The sequence below is a fragment of the Pteropus vampyrus genome, unplaced genomic scaffold (genome assembly GCF_000151845.1).
Source record: "Pteropus vampyrus isolate Shadow unplaced genomic scaffold, Pvam_2.0 Scaffold92, whole genome shotgun sequence".
NCBI lineage: Eukaryota > Metazoa > Chordata > Mammalia > Chiroptera > Pteropodidae > Pteropus > Pteropus vampyrus.
The window spans coordinates 80,755-96,487 of NW_011888873.1; the positions used below are offsets into that span (position 1 = coordinate 80,755).

The 15,733-nt window shown below is 34.4% G+C and overlaps 1 pseudogene; it reads right to left on the reverse strand.

Annotated features, from left to right (window-relative positions):
• Positions 1-15,487, reverse strand: part of LOC105294724 — a 34,063-nt pseudogene extending 18,576 nt beyond the window's left edge.
• Between the last annotated feature and the right edge of the window lie 246 nt (positions 15,488-15,733).

Below are 15,733 nucleotides of genomic sequence, written 5' to 3' on the forward strand. Positions count from 1 at the left end.
CAACAAAGCAAAGCACAATAAAACAAGGTATGCCTGTACATGTCAAGAGCAAAAATAATGCATACTCGTTGGCCCGTAAACCTCATTTATGGGTAATTATTTTCAGTAAGCAATTCAAAATATGAAAAATGTATTATATAAAATTACATTCATTTCAGTATCATTGATCATAATAAGACAATGAAGAAAAATAGAATGTTCACAAAAGGGTTTAATTAAGTAAATTATGGCATCCACATAAAATCTTCAGCAATCTTATTTGGGAGAATTTACCCAAAGGAGACACACTAAAAGAATGCAAATCTAATTTCAAAATAATCTTTATCACAGTCTAACTGCTAAATCGGAAAGGCCAGAGTCATGGGGTATAGTCAGGTATCAACTTAATGTATGCTCCATGTTAAAATGATTCTCTGGGACTAATTCTCCCCAACTTCTTGGGTTATAATTAGCTCAGGTCTCATGATTCTCCAATCATTCTTAGATAATGAAAAGTCCTACCAATACTTAACAAAAACAAGCAAATGATTTTTAAATTACATTTTAAAAATTTGTTTATTCTAGTAGAGTAATTACAACTTCATATCTATCCAAAATTTTTATCTCTCTTTGTAATCTCAGTTCTGCAATGGGAAAGGAGAGGTATGGTAGATGTCTTCACTCCTTCGCACACCTAGTTTTCCTTTTTAATCTTCACTCACCATCTTTCATTTCATAAGGGGCACACATGTCTTACTTGACTGATACTGTTATAAGAAGGCATAGGCACTCCTTGAGCTTGGTAGGTTTTCAAACTGACCTAAGACCCTTTTACTTCTAGAGGTCTCTTCCTGGATATTGATGTTGATCTTTAATGGTAGGCTGCTGGTAATTTTTCTAACCTCTGAGGCTTCTGGTAGTCTTTCTCTTTCTGAGATTTATTTAAGATATTCTTCACATATCCTTTGCCCAACAGTGCAGTAATCTCTCCTGGCCAGACCATAGACTCTTGTAATTTAGATTTTTCATGTCTTAACCAGACCAGTCTGCTGGATCCCAAGGTCCAGCTCTTTGATTCCTTCTCATGGCTTGAGGTGAAGAGAAAACACTCTCACTCTCATCCATGGGATGTGGGGAGATGCTATAGTTCATGACGGCTCTTTCCAAAAAATCTTTTTCTCTTCCCTTAATCTCCCAAACCCTTTGGACATTTTGCTTACAAGTCCTTCATAGTTTCTTGAACTTTATTTTGGAATGTGATATCTATTATTTTGGGACTTCAGGGAAGTCGAGTCTAAAGTAGTTCCATTTCAAAACACTGTACAAATTACATTGTTTATTATAATCAAAAAGCAGAAGCACTCTAAATATACAACAATAAGGAAATGGTCAAATAATCATTACTTAATTTGAATGCAGTGTAGCCATTAAAAACAAATAAACGAAAAACAATGTGTTACCACATGGGGACGTGTTTGATTTAAAAACAAGTCTTTATGACTCCCACGGTCCAGGAGTCAATAGAGCTGATTTGGTTCTCACTTTGTGCGGGAACGGTGTAGGAATGGGCATGGCTATTTACCTCTCTACATGTTAGATTCCTCATCCATAAAATAACAACGATTAGATTAGGCGATCCCTCGAGTTCCCTTCCATTTTGTTCATTTTGAAACATCATTTTTAGAAGCTTTAAACATCAGGACTTACAAGCAATTCATCGACTTTTAGAATGATTAGTTATATACTATAGCATGTACTATTAGGAGAAGTACACACCACCATGCTTAGAAAAGATACTCCTTGAAAGGATATTGAACTCATGGCACTGAAATAAACATGATAATGAGTGCCAAGAGCAAGCTTATATTGCAGTGGTCCTCAACCTTTTTGGCTCCAGGGACTGGTGCTCCTATGAGAATGCCTGATGATCTGAGGTGGAGCTGAGGTGGTGATGCTAGCACTGGGGAGCAGCTGAAAATTCAGATGAAGGTTTGCTCACTCGCCCACAGCTCACCTCCTGCTGTGCGGCCCAGTTCCCAACAGGCCATGGACCAGTACTGTCCTTGGCCCAGGGGGTGGGGACCTCTGCTATATTTAGAATTCAAGAACATTGGCTCTTAACCTTTTCGAAGACACTTCTTTCAAGTACATGGAGATGAACGAAGCAGAATGATCAAAGTGCTATCTTTAAAACTCTTTGTAGTATGATTGCTGTAAACTGTTCTAGTGGGAGTATTCAGAGCCAGGTTTCTGTCATCTATATTTTATAATATCCATGGATTGAGAATTCTTTGTAATACTCACTTTTATGTGCATTACAAGCAGCTGCGATGGGAGAAAATTTGGAGAAAGACCTTTAAAGAATTTTTTTTTTTTTTTAATCTAAGGCACTGCTGCATTAGATACAGAATTACCAGTATAATTAGAATAAATCAAAATGTTCTTGCATTGGTTTCATTTTTAGGAAATGTTAATTGCATGTTGCTTTCTGCTCTGTCTGTATGATGGACTTTCTTAATTAGATTATGAGTTTTGGTGTGAGGGTTCAACCTCAGGGTAATTAAAACACTGGGTAATTAACCATATTTCTTAAAACTTGCACTCTGAAAATATCTTTGTAACTATATTGCCATGTTTTACTTCTTTCAATGAATATACGTATGATTTTTACCTTTTTTTTCTTCCTTATGAAAAAACAGTGCAGATCAGTCATTGATAGGCTGTTATTATTAGAAGAAGTGAGCTTTCACGTTCTTGGTATATTGGTTGAGCTTCATTCATCAAGAGAATGTCAAGAGTCTTTAAAACCTGGCCTCTGTCTGCCAGGCTGGGCTCGGCAGTTCCTACTTGTGCCAAGAAATAAAGTGTCATTTAATTGTAGGCATATTTCTAATAAATTCTTGGGAACTTGTAGATTTTTAAAGTAATTTCCTAGATTTATATTTACATATTATCTCATAAATAGCAGCAAAGGCTTATCTGTTTGGAGAAAGAAGAAAAAGAAGGAGGAAGAAAGAAAATGAACATGAAGCAAATGGCTATAAAATAAAAAAAACAAAGATATTTAGATTTCAAGAGAAAACAACAAAAGAGGGAAACAAGATTATAGACAGTTATGTAATCAAACGAAGGGGGAAAACTGGGCAATGCAATCTATAAAAGAGCAGTTGACAGAAGAGAATTTGTCTGGGAGGAAAAGACAATCATCAAGATGATCGATGAATTACAGAAAATGGGGATTTCTGATAACTTATCAAAGCCTCAGACATGCTCTGTTCTCACATATTTGGCTTTACTTTCCTCCAGATCCAGCAGAAACGGAGGCAACCACACCTGGTGTGTGTGGCAAACATGGATCTTTTTCCCCCACATCCAATAAAGCCTCTTCCTAGAGGGAGTGATGGTGCAATAGGGTACCCATTCTTACTTCACAATTTACTCTGATTCAAAAGAGGTTAGCTCACCCCATGCAATCAGTTTCATCACTGATAAATGGAGATAATAATAAACACTTAATAATACTCAGAATTAAATAAGTGAATATATGTAACGCCCCCTCCCACCTTGCCCGTGCTAGAAGATCAATACATTCTTCTTCATAACATGTTTCTTCTTTTAATTATAACAGTACTTCTGTTTACTTTCAAGGTGACATTGATGTTTCCTTCTTTCAAGCATTGATTTTTTTTACCGGCTTTACCTGTCCTTCAACTCAATCATGGTAATGATGGCCATTATATTCTACAATATAAAGAAGTCCTGGCCTCTCCACATTCAGTTTTGCAAGGACCATAAAATATTTTAGCTGCTTTTATCCCTTCATGACTTATATGCTGCTGTCACTTATTTTAATTTTTCTCTGTATATTTTTAAGTCCACAAGATATAATTATAGTTTTATATAGTTAATGCGTAATTACCTTTTCTATATATTTGCCACTCTTATTTTTATTTTTTATTTATTTCTATATTACAAGTTTCCAACTAAGATAATTTTCTTCTACCAGGAAAATTTTCTTTAGTGGCATGCTGTCTGTTCTGTTATCTGAAGTCTGTATTTTGCCTTCATTCCCATTGAATGATTTTTGCTTGATATAGATTTCTAAGTTTTCTCGTAGCACTTTGAGAATATGGTTCTACTATTTTTCAGATTCTATTGTTTCTATTGAGAAATCCGTTTTCAGTTTATGCAGCACTTTACATGTGGTTTGTCTATTATCTCTGGCTGTTTTAAATATATCTTTATAGTTGAAATTCTACAGTTTCAGTGAAATACATTGAGGTATAGATTTCTTATCCTGTTTAGAATTTCTTGGGATTCTAGTATCTATAAATTGATGCCTTTCATCAAATTCTGGAAAATTCTTAGCAATTTGCTTTTCGAATGTTGCCTTTTTCTCCTTCCATTTGCTTAAACCATAATTCTGTCTTTTCCCTTTATTTCTTCCTTAATAACATAAATAACATATTTGCGGGCTCCATTTTCTTTTTTACCAAATATCACAGTTTATTGCTGTATATCCTAAATTTTTCCTATCACACAAAAACTGATTTCTTCACCTTTCCCTGTTTATTTATGTTCACTAAATCCACATGATTTACCTTGCTTCTTATTCTCCTTAATTTCTTTCTAAAATTCAACAATACTTATCGTCTTTTTCTTTTCTCTTAAAATTTCTTTTTCTTGACTTTAATAAAAAGTCACATTTTTGTATCACATAGCTATCTTTTAAAAATCTCCCTTTCTCCTTTTCACATCAAATTTGCAAAGTATGAGTGGTCCTTAAGAGAGTTTCCTAAATTTTTAAATTTTTTTCCGTCATCTCTCCCTCAGAGATCCCATTGCTTATCCATTCCCTGCCCATGGCTGTCATACCTGAATCCAGGGATGATATTTAGCTGATAGGCAATGGCTTGACAGTACCATGTGCTTACGGCCTCTGTGCATTCAGGCTCATCCGCACAATGCTCCACAGGTCGTTAAATACTTTGATTGCCCACCCTAGTTATTATCTCCAACTTTTACCACTCTTACAAATTCCAGCCCCATATTTTTAGCTGCCTTGAGGATATTTCTGTTTGATTTACTCCAAGTATCATAAGCTCAGCATACTCAAAGCTAAAATTATTATCTCCGCCCCACTACTACCCTACTCTCTCTCCAATTATTTTTTACTGATATCCACATATCTTTTAATAATAGCATTTAATTAATCTCAGTCCCTCAGGCATGAAATATCAGAAAAATTTTAGATTTTATCCTTTCTTTTATTCTACATTTATTCTAAAATCTGTATTTTGACAATTTCTAACTGTTTCCTTTGTATATTTTTCTGATTTCTTTTCCTTTTCTTTCTTTACCATTGGCATACCTGAATTCAAACATGCCATGGCATGTAGACTTCTAACCGGTCCTCACTTTTATCCACCCAATGTGCCAGAGCCATATTAATATTAAAATAGCACCATTTTTACAACATCATGTTCTATTCATAAAAGCTACTGTAGCTTAGAACAATACTTCTTAAATAACCAGTGTCAAAGGCCCAGTTTTGTGTTTGTTTTCAATTTACAATTCGCAAGAAACGATATCTTTGCAAAATACAATAAAATGAATTATACGAGTGTATAAAGAGATACAAAATGCAGCGCCACTTTTTAAGTTATGTGTTTCAACAGATGTAAAATTACTCTATCAATGAAATCGTGCCATTAGCAACAAGATTGGTTGGACTTAGAGGGTAATATGCTGAGTGAAATTGGTCAGACAGAGAAAGACAAATGCCATATGATTTCACTTATATGTAGAATTTAAAAACTGAAACAAATGAACAAACAAAACAAAAACGACTCATAGAAATAGAGTACAAACTGATGGTTGCCAGAAAGGAGGTGGGCAGAATGAATGGATGGAATAGGTAAAGGGGACTAAGATGTACAAACTTCCAGTTATAAAATAAATAAGTCACAAGGATGTAATACGAAGCATAGAGAATATAGTCAAGATGTACAAACTTCCAGTTATAAAATAAATAAGTCACAAGGATGTAATACGAAGCATAGAGAATATAGTCAAGATGTACAAACTTCCAGTTATAAAATAAATAAGTCACAAGGATGTAATACGAAGCATAGAGAATATGGTAATAGATGATTATTAGACATTGTGATGATCATTTTGTAAGGTATATAAATGTTAAATCACTATGTTGTACACCTGAAACTAATATAATATTGTTTATCAACTAAATTTCAATAAAAAATTACTTCATCAAATTGCTATACAGGTTATATATTTTCCCTCTCAATTTATCATCATGGATGGTAACAGTTTGAAGACTAGCACAGTCAGCAGACCGCACATCGAGTGGACTACACTTTAATCACCATGACACTGATTCTCTACTGTGCCTTTAGAGTGGAATCAATAGAGGAGTTTAAAATATGCAGATGTCCTTGCCCTTAAGAGCTAATGAACAGACTCTCTGGGAGTATTGCCAGGGCAAGGGCATTTCAAAAAATCCGTTAAATTGATTCTGATACTTAGCTAGGGCTGAGAACTATTGGTTTATGGAGAAAAGTATAAATTTTAAATTCTGTATAATCGGGCTCCAATCTACCCTTTAAATATTATCAAAATCACTTTTTTTCTTATATGCATATTTCAGGCAGCCAGGACATTTGGCCTTTCCAAAAAATGGTTGCTTTTCCCCACCTCTGCTGTTTAGTCCTTGCCTTTACTTCGGTCTAGAATGTCCCCTCCTCTATCTCTACCTACCAATGTCCAATCCACCCATAAGTGCCCCTAAAACAAAAAATAACCCTCATTTATGAAAAATTATAAAGCTTAATTTTGCCCCATCTTAATGTCTTTACTATTTTGATGCTTATGATACTTATCATAGTTTTATATTCTGGTTGTAGAGGCTTTGTGGTACACAGAAGAAAAAGGTTATATTCAGGAGAGCTGCATCTGAGTCCAGATTTCAATTTTTTTCTAACCATGTAACCTTAGGCAAGCCCAATAACTTCACTTCTCCAAATCTGCATATTGGGAATAAACACCCCAACTTTTATCACAAAATAGGTGTGAAGAAAGAAAGAAAGGAAAAAAGGAAGAAAGGCAAAAGAAAGACAAGAAATCCTAGGAGACTGAAAGCTACCTTGAATTGAAGTGGGCTGGGAAAGTGAGTAGCATTTTACTGGGATGGTGGATAACTGAAAGTTTTAGCAAGAGAACAAAAAAAATGGGCTGTAGAAAAGCTTTTTAAATATTTTTCCTTAATTTTCTTGTGGAGTGCCAGAAATTAGCAACAGCCTAGATTCTTATACATGTATCCTGAAGTTATATCAAGGCAGATCAAAAGTTCTGCTGGAGTGAAAAAAAATTTTTTTTAAGTTATTGACTCCTTTCTCTAGCCTTCCACTTACTACCCTCAGGGATGGTAAACTAGATCCAAGGGAGGCTATCCTCCACCAGTTGAGTTTCATCTCAAGGTTTAAAGCATAAACCTGATCAGAGGAACTGTCTAGTGGAGTCATTGATGTTAGTGATGTGATGTTTCGGTTCTCTGCACTTAATCTTATTACCACATTTTCCCTTAAATTTTCCTGGGACTGGCACAATATATGCCCTGGCCTTAGACTGTTCTATACACGTTATCTGAGATTATAAACCAAAATAAAGAAACACAAAGAAATTGACACTATAAGAATTATTAGAGCAAGAAAGCCAATAATTTTAAATGAGTGATAAATATAGTTAAGACAATAAGCTAAGAGATTAGGAATGTGAAAAAAGAATAAGGTACCATAAGAGTTTAGAGAAATATTAGATAAGAAAATATAATGGCTGATATAAAGAATACAATAGATGGAATAAAGAGTTTGACAGGTACAACTGAAGAGCAAATAAGTAAGCTTAAAGATCAGATTAAGAAACTCTCTGAAGGTAAGAATAAAAAGATGGAAAATATATAAAAGGAAAACTAAGAGATATAGATAATAGGAGAGAAACCAAAACCTGGGAGAAATACCAGTACTCAAAAGGAGAGAAATGTGAGAAGAATAAATAATTTTTTTTCAAAATTAAAAAAAATTTGAAAGACTTCAAATTGATAGATCAATAGGGCTTGTAAAGGGTCAAATAAAGAGATAAGAAAACATTCACACACAGATATTATAATGAGAGTGAAAAATTCAAAGCAAAGGAAAATTAAAAGAATTTCAGGGAAGAAAAATTACAGATTAGCAAACTGAAAATAAGACAATGTAGTGTTATTTTTAAAATATTAAAGAAAAGAACCATGAACCTAAAAGATAACTAGAGAAGTAGATGTCTAAAGATGAAAGCTTGCTAAAAGTATTCTCATATATAAAAGGTCTCAGAACTTTTACCATAAAATGGTGTTCATTTAAAACACCCTTTGAAAGAAAAAAAAAAAACTAGGAGATGCTGAAAGACAAATGGAAAGTAAAGATGAACAAACATCTTAGCTAAACTTATTTTTATGTTAGGTAAATAAAAGTAAGAATGGAAAAAATAAGTAAAAGTATATTAACTATAATCCCAAACTAAAATTCTGGATAATAATAAGATAGTGAAAGGCAAGACAAAAGAAATTATGAGAAATTATTCAGTTTGTATTGTGTTAGAAAGCACATATAAATACTTGCAAATTTAGGAAACCAATAAGGACAAAAAAGAGAGACTCTGAGTCTTATGATAAAGATGACAATCAAAATAATAAAAATAGAATATGTAAATTTTAAACCAGGAGAAGAAAATTCTAATAAAAGATGGAAAGGATGAGGGAAGGTATAAAGAGAGAAGAATAAATGAAAAATACAAATGGCAGAAATTAGTCTTAATTCATTAATAATTATGATTTACATTTAAATTAAAAACATGAATTAAAATGGTAGAAATATGATCTAATTTCATAGTAATTACACCAATTAAAACTCAGAGTAAATTTACTAAGTCCCCATAAATGGATAAAGAAATATGTTGTCTAGAAGAGACAAACTGAAAACAAAAATACTCAGAAAGACTGAAAGTAAAAGGATGGAAGATATATACCGAGCAAATATGAATCAAAGAAACCTCAGCATTTTCATATACAATCCACACAGGATTAACAGAAGTCAACACTACAACCCAACTTGATCAAGAATCAGAAGAGAAGGAGAATCGGCAGGGGCAGAATTGCAGTTTACATATGAGCCACTGGATGTGACGAGACTCTCGCTGATAAGAACCAGGTAGATTTGTTGGAGCACATCTAAGAAGTAAATAGTGAGATCTATTTTGTGGCAGGTATATGGGACTCTGGACTGCTCTGAAATGATCTGCTACAGAATATATACCACCTACTATAACCTAGGAGTAAGGATTTAAAAACATATGACATGGCTTAAAAAAAAAAAGAAAAAGAAAGAGGTGAAAAGTATTAAGTGTTAAATAGGCAAAAGAAGAAAGAGAGAGAAGGAAGAAGGAGGGAGAGGAAGGAAATAAAGAAAAGAATAGATTATAATCAAGAATAAAATATGGCAAAATAAATAAAAGGCAAAAACCCAAGGTTTTTCTAACTGGTACAATTATGTGTTTTCTTTTCCTATAAAATAGCATTCTCTCTGCTTCAGAGGACAACCAGATTGTTTTGCTTATAGTCCTGAATATTTGAATTTTTATTATTTTGTTTATAGGTATATCTAAGATAATAAAAGACTCTATTATAAATGAAAGAAAAAGAGAATATATTTGTTTGTGTGTTTGTTTGTTTGTTTGTTTGTTTGTTTTTATGATTAGATAACCAAACCTGCCAACACTAGGCTTCCTTCCCTTGGCTCAGCTGTGGGACAGACACACATACCTTTACGCAGTATAACCTTGCTCCTACTGTCTGAAAGTTCCAAAGTACATGTTTTGGATGACTAGTCATTACTCTCCAACAAAATTGGTTTGGGCCTCATTTTGTGATGGCATCTTTAGCTGATAGTCCATTGAGGAGAAAATTCATTAGATTTTTAGTTTCTGAGATAGAACAGAGGGAAACAGAGGTAAAGATTGACTCTACAAAAGTTTCCTTCCAAGAAGATTTATAGGGCTCAGATTAACTTTCCTTATAAAAAATTCCCATTTGAATGCTGAAGACAGAAGCTCATTCTGAAATGAAACTTGAAAGATTAAACAGGAAGTTTAGCCACATAAGGTAGAGATCATATTCTCTATCATTTTTGTTATTATTTTAGCGTTAATTTTTAATAAGCTTTTCACTTAGTATGTGAAGAAGATGCAAATATCTATCTCATGTTGACTTTCTGCAACCAACATTAACGAAAATATAAAGGAGCCTACCTTGATCTGCCTATTTTTCATCATTGCCCTATTAATTGAATAGTCGTCTTTTAAAGATTCCATGAATGTTTTCAAACTAGCAACACCGAACTCATTATTTTTATTACTGGAAATTGTTAAAACTTAGTTTACTATTTAAAATTGCATAAGAGAATTAAGTTGCTCTTTCAAAGTAGAGACCTGAAAGTAAATTTAATTTCCGATGATTTTAATTTTTTTCATGGGGAGATGCTTCAGAAGGCTGTCTCATGCATGGAGATAGATATTAAATGTGATATTTAATAAAGACAAATGGACACAAGGAAGGAGGTTTGTCGGTAATGCTTTGTTGGGCTCTGCCCTTTTTAAAATGAGTTAATGACTTTTGCTTCATGACCCATTTCTAATGATAGCTTGGTCTTTTCTAAAAGGACATCATTGTCATAGTTCAGAGGCATTAGGCAGTCAAACCATTGTGGCACATTAAAAGCAAGTTGATAAGATTTAAATGTTAAATACCTCACAGAATAAAAGGCCACAAACTATCTAAATAAAGAAATTATTTGCAGACAATGGATTATAAAGATGGTACTTGGTAAGAAAATGTCTTGATAGTCAAATTCTGTTTTAAAACATAGTTACAATAACTGGACTAAGCATTATAAAGTACACAACTTTTCTAATTCAAATACCATCTCATTGTAGATTATATGTTTTAATGCAGATTTTTTTTTTTTTTTTGGTGCTAAATGCTGTTTTTACTTGTTAGTCTGGCAATACTTTGTCTCTCTTTACTCTGAAGCAACCATTTTGCTGCATCTGATTTTGCTTCACTTGAGTTTAGGGAAAAAAACTATGATTATTTCTTGTTTGTGATTATAATTTAGGCTATAAGTCAAGTCAATAAAGTCATTTATTTCACGTTAGAGTTATTTCATGGAGCTAGTAGGCAAAGCATAGGTGTAAGAGCCAAAATCCCATGTTATCTATCCTTATCACTGAACTGAACTCATGAGTTATTTAATGCCTCTAACTAAAGATTTTCTCTTCAGAACCAAAAATATTTTAATTCCCCATCAATTACGAGATAGTTAATTCACTTAAGCATATTTATTTGCTATTTTCTTTAATGCATTGATACAATGTGGGTTGTTATGGAAAAGTATAGAATTTTTCAAGTAGGTGAAATAGACAAAATCTGCCCATGTGAAGAGAGAAAGGTAATAATAGAGCAAATATGATTACTCATCATAGAACATTTATAGCAAGAGAATAATTTTATAGGTGAATGTTAGGGATGGCTTTCTGTAGAAAGTGTTTTTGGGTGCTGGAAAATATAATTTACTTCTCAAGTCTTACATTCATTCTGAATGGCTGGTCATAATAATCTCAAGTTGTGTTGAGTTTCTAAAAAACTATTTCAAGTATGACGCTATGTATAGAGGTAGAAATGATATACAGGCCAGCAACAGTTGAAACATAACCTAAACGCAGATCATATTTATTATGTCTTATTCAGAGTCACCTGCGTACCTCTAATCTGTCTTTTGATCTTAGTATGTACCTCTTTTAAGTAGGGAAATTAGAAGCAGCATGTAGAAGACAATAGCAGAAGGAAGGAAGTGGAGACAAAGAGCAATGTTGAGAGCTTTACAAAACCTAGGTAAGGAATTAAGAGTACCTGAATCCAAACATGGGAGTAAAGACAAGAACAATCCAATAAGTATTAAGAAGAACACTACCCAAATTTGGTGAATAATCAGATGTGAAGTGAGAACATTTGTTTATCACACAAGCCTAATGTGGGTGGGTACCAGAGTTCCGAAGTCATCAGGAACCTCAAACTCTTCCTGCTTGGCTTCTGGAGAAACACAGCTTCCACCTTGTAGTACAGGGAGGAAGCTGCTCCACTCTGCCGTTGCATGTGCAGTCCTACCAACAGGAAAGAGAAAGAGAAAGAGGGGGCATGCTCCTAAAAACAAACAAACAAACAAACAAACAAACAAAACTGGTTCTGGCATTGTACACATTACTGCTATTGACTCTGAGGGGAGAAAATAGATACATTCTTTACTCAGTGGCCACATGTTCATCTGAAATTCAAGGTTTTATTAATGAGGAAGAAGTAGAGAACAGATATTGAAAATAATTTCCACTTACAAAAACAAAGAGGGATCTCCTCACCCCTAGCCACCCGGGAGAGTAGAAGAATAAAATAAAATCTGAATGTCTTCTTAGTATTATTGGCACAAATGTAGAAAGGTTGATATGGACAGAGATACACATTTATACCTACACGCCATGTAGCAGTGCGTGGGAGGGGCGATAATATCTAGGAAAATGGCCTTATACCCCACCAACATGCTGACATGAATCCCACTCTTCTAGAAAACTAAAAATGGAACAAAACATTTAGACCCAGTTCTAAGTGCCCCACTGGAAGGCTAATTCTCAAACCGAATGGTGTTTTAAATTTCCTTTGATTTAAGATATGGATTTTCCTTTAAGTTAGAGCAGAAATGGTGAGATTTTGGGTGGAAAACAGAGCTACTAGGGCATTATGACAAACATGAAGTGCTCATAAAATGTAAGTAATATCATTTTAATCATTACATTATAATTGAAATATTTTGTTTCCTGATGTATCTTAAAATTTGATATATGGTTTTATATCATTTTATGGTTTCTATGTTGCTGTTATTATTTGAAAATGCATGATTTCATTTTTAAGTCCATAATTAGTATACCAAATACTCCAGAAATAAAATAACCTGCAAATTTACTCTTTGCAAAAATCAATTTCAGGCATATCAAAACACTGAAATAAACCAGGACCTCTTCTCCATAGCTATATCCTATTGTATATCCTACTGAATGTCACAGTTCTAAACTTTTATGTCTTAGCTGTTTCTTTTCTTTCTTTCTTTCTTTCTTTCTTTCTTTCTTTCTTTCTTTCTTTCTTTCTTTCTTTCTTTCTTTCTTTCTTTCTTTCTTTCTTTCTTTCTTTCTTATGAGAATTTAGCACATTTGAGGAAGTAGCTAAGGCATGTAAGCCTTCGATGTTTCAAAGTAGATGTATTTGGAAAAGATAGTCAAACTTTTAAGTCCTAGGTGGCAGAGATAATAACCAGCCAGGTTTCTTACAACATTTTTCAGAGGAGATAAGAATGTTAATGAGGTCAAAAAACATTCAATAATGGCACAATAAGTCATGCAGATATTGCACTGAAGAAAAGATGAAAAGGAGTTTAAGAAAAGAAATAAGATTTTAACGTTTGGGTTTGAAAAAACTTCACCATAGCTCACACGAGGGTTATTCATTTTAGGCTAAAAACAGAACCAATAGTGTTTGATTTTGGAGCTTATTTTCCATGACTACTTATATTAAATAACAATTTTAAACTTCCGAAATTGCATGTAAATATATGTTCTGGGTCATTTAAGTACAAAAGGCCTCAGAAAATGTATGACATGTTAGGGAGAAGAAAAGAGAAGACATGCTTTGGCTTAATTCACGTCTAACACCTCTAAAGTAGAAATGCTTTGTCAGCACAGAAATGCTTCTCCGTTGCCATCAAGACTGCTGTAGGTTTTTACAGCTGCTGTTTTTAGGGATGGTAAGAACAGAAAGCTGCAAGATTTGGAATTTACTAAGCAGTCAATAAGAATGAGCAGGCATTTACATTTGTCATTTCTAAAGCCTATCTGGGGGAGAGTCCTTTTAGGATATATCCAATTTTTACCTGAAAATTTCGGTCAGAAGTTGTATTTCATGCTTCAAGTATTTAGTTCTTTCATCTCTATTTTGTAAAAATAGTTTTATATGCAAATTATGAGTTCATGTATATGAAAGCATTTTACAAACTAAGGGCTATTGAAAGTGAGTTACTACCATTTTAGAGTAGATGTTAAGGAAGCCAGCCCTGCATAGTAAGAAGACAGAGCCTGGACCCGTGTCCTCTCGTACACAGGTAAAAAGTGTAACACTAGACATTCAAGCAGTCCAGATTTCCCTATCTTTAAGATTAAAGGTGGTGGAATTAACTATCTACAAGGACTCTTCTCAGCTTAAATATTCAAAGATTAGAACAGGTAAATCCAGCAGGAGTTGAAACAGAAGTGAGGTGGAAACTTCAAAAAATATGGTAACTTCATTCATTAAAAAATAATGAAGTACTGATACATACTTCAACATGGTGAACCTCAAAAACATTTTACTGAGTGAAAGAGCCAATCACAAAATATTACATTATTGTACAATTTTACTTATGTAAAATGTCCAGAATAGGAAAATCTATGTTTTATTATTCAGAAAGATTTTATTTCCAAACAGTGATTATACATTTGTAAGTACATATATGATGTATTTTATGTACATGGATTAGGTAGCTGTTTAAAGACGAGTGCCTACAGGAAAATTATTTTCTGCAAGAGTAAAGTGTTAAAAATACGTATCAGTTGAGGTGACTAAAACTACATGTGGATACAAAGAATGGATATAGATTTTCATAATCAAGGACAGAATCCTCACCCTCTACTCCCTCTTATGTGGTCACCACGGGGCAGGAAACTAACCAAAGACAAAGCTTCCGGCTTCTGGTTTCAAGACTGTGAAGCAGAGAAGGGACGCGCAACAGACAAACTAGCACTTTCATAGTTGGCCACAGCCTTGCTACACGCCACAGCACTGTGGCACCTGGAGTGGAAGCCTAGAATAGAAATGTCCTGGTCCCTGAAAAAGCCATGAGCCCCACGCTGCTGACTTCTCCCCAGTGAACTCAAATCCCTTGCCTGAGAGGAGCATCGAAAAAGTCCTCTGCCCCTTCCAACATTCGGTTATTTTCATTGGCTAGATGCAGGACAGGGGTCTCCAATCCCTGGGCAGCAGACCAGTACCCATCGTGGCCTGTTAGAAACCCGGGGGCATAGCAGAGATGAGAGGCAGGAGAGTTAGTAAAGCTTCATCTGTATTCGCAGCCTCTCGGCAGTGCTAGCATCACAGTCTCAGCTCCACTTCAGATTATCAGGCATTAGATTCTCATAGGTACCTGGTGCCAGAGAGGTTGGGCACCTCTGATGTAGGAGACAGGTGCAGGTCAGCAGTATAGAGAGGTTCTGAGTCACGTGGGAAGCAAGCTCTTCTACGGTTCTTTGTGAGCTCACTGAGCATATTCTCCTCAGCCACCCCCGTTGGGTCCCCTTCTTCTCTAGTTTCACTGTGGCTTGTCTCTGCATCTGCTTGCTTGGAGAACTGTCAGCAAACTCCACATGCTTTGCTTCAACTTCTTTGTGTCTATCTTTTTTGCAGTCTTGGTATAATGAATTTCAATATTTTTACCTTTTGAGATTCAACTACCACATTTGATTCTCCATAAGTGGAGATGTCTAATCCTTGGACTTCAGATGCATCATCATT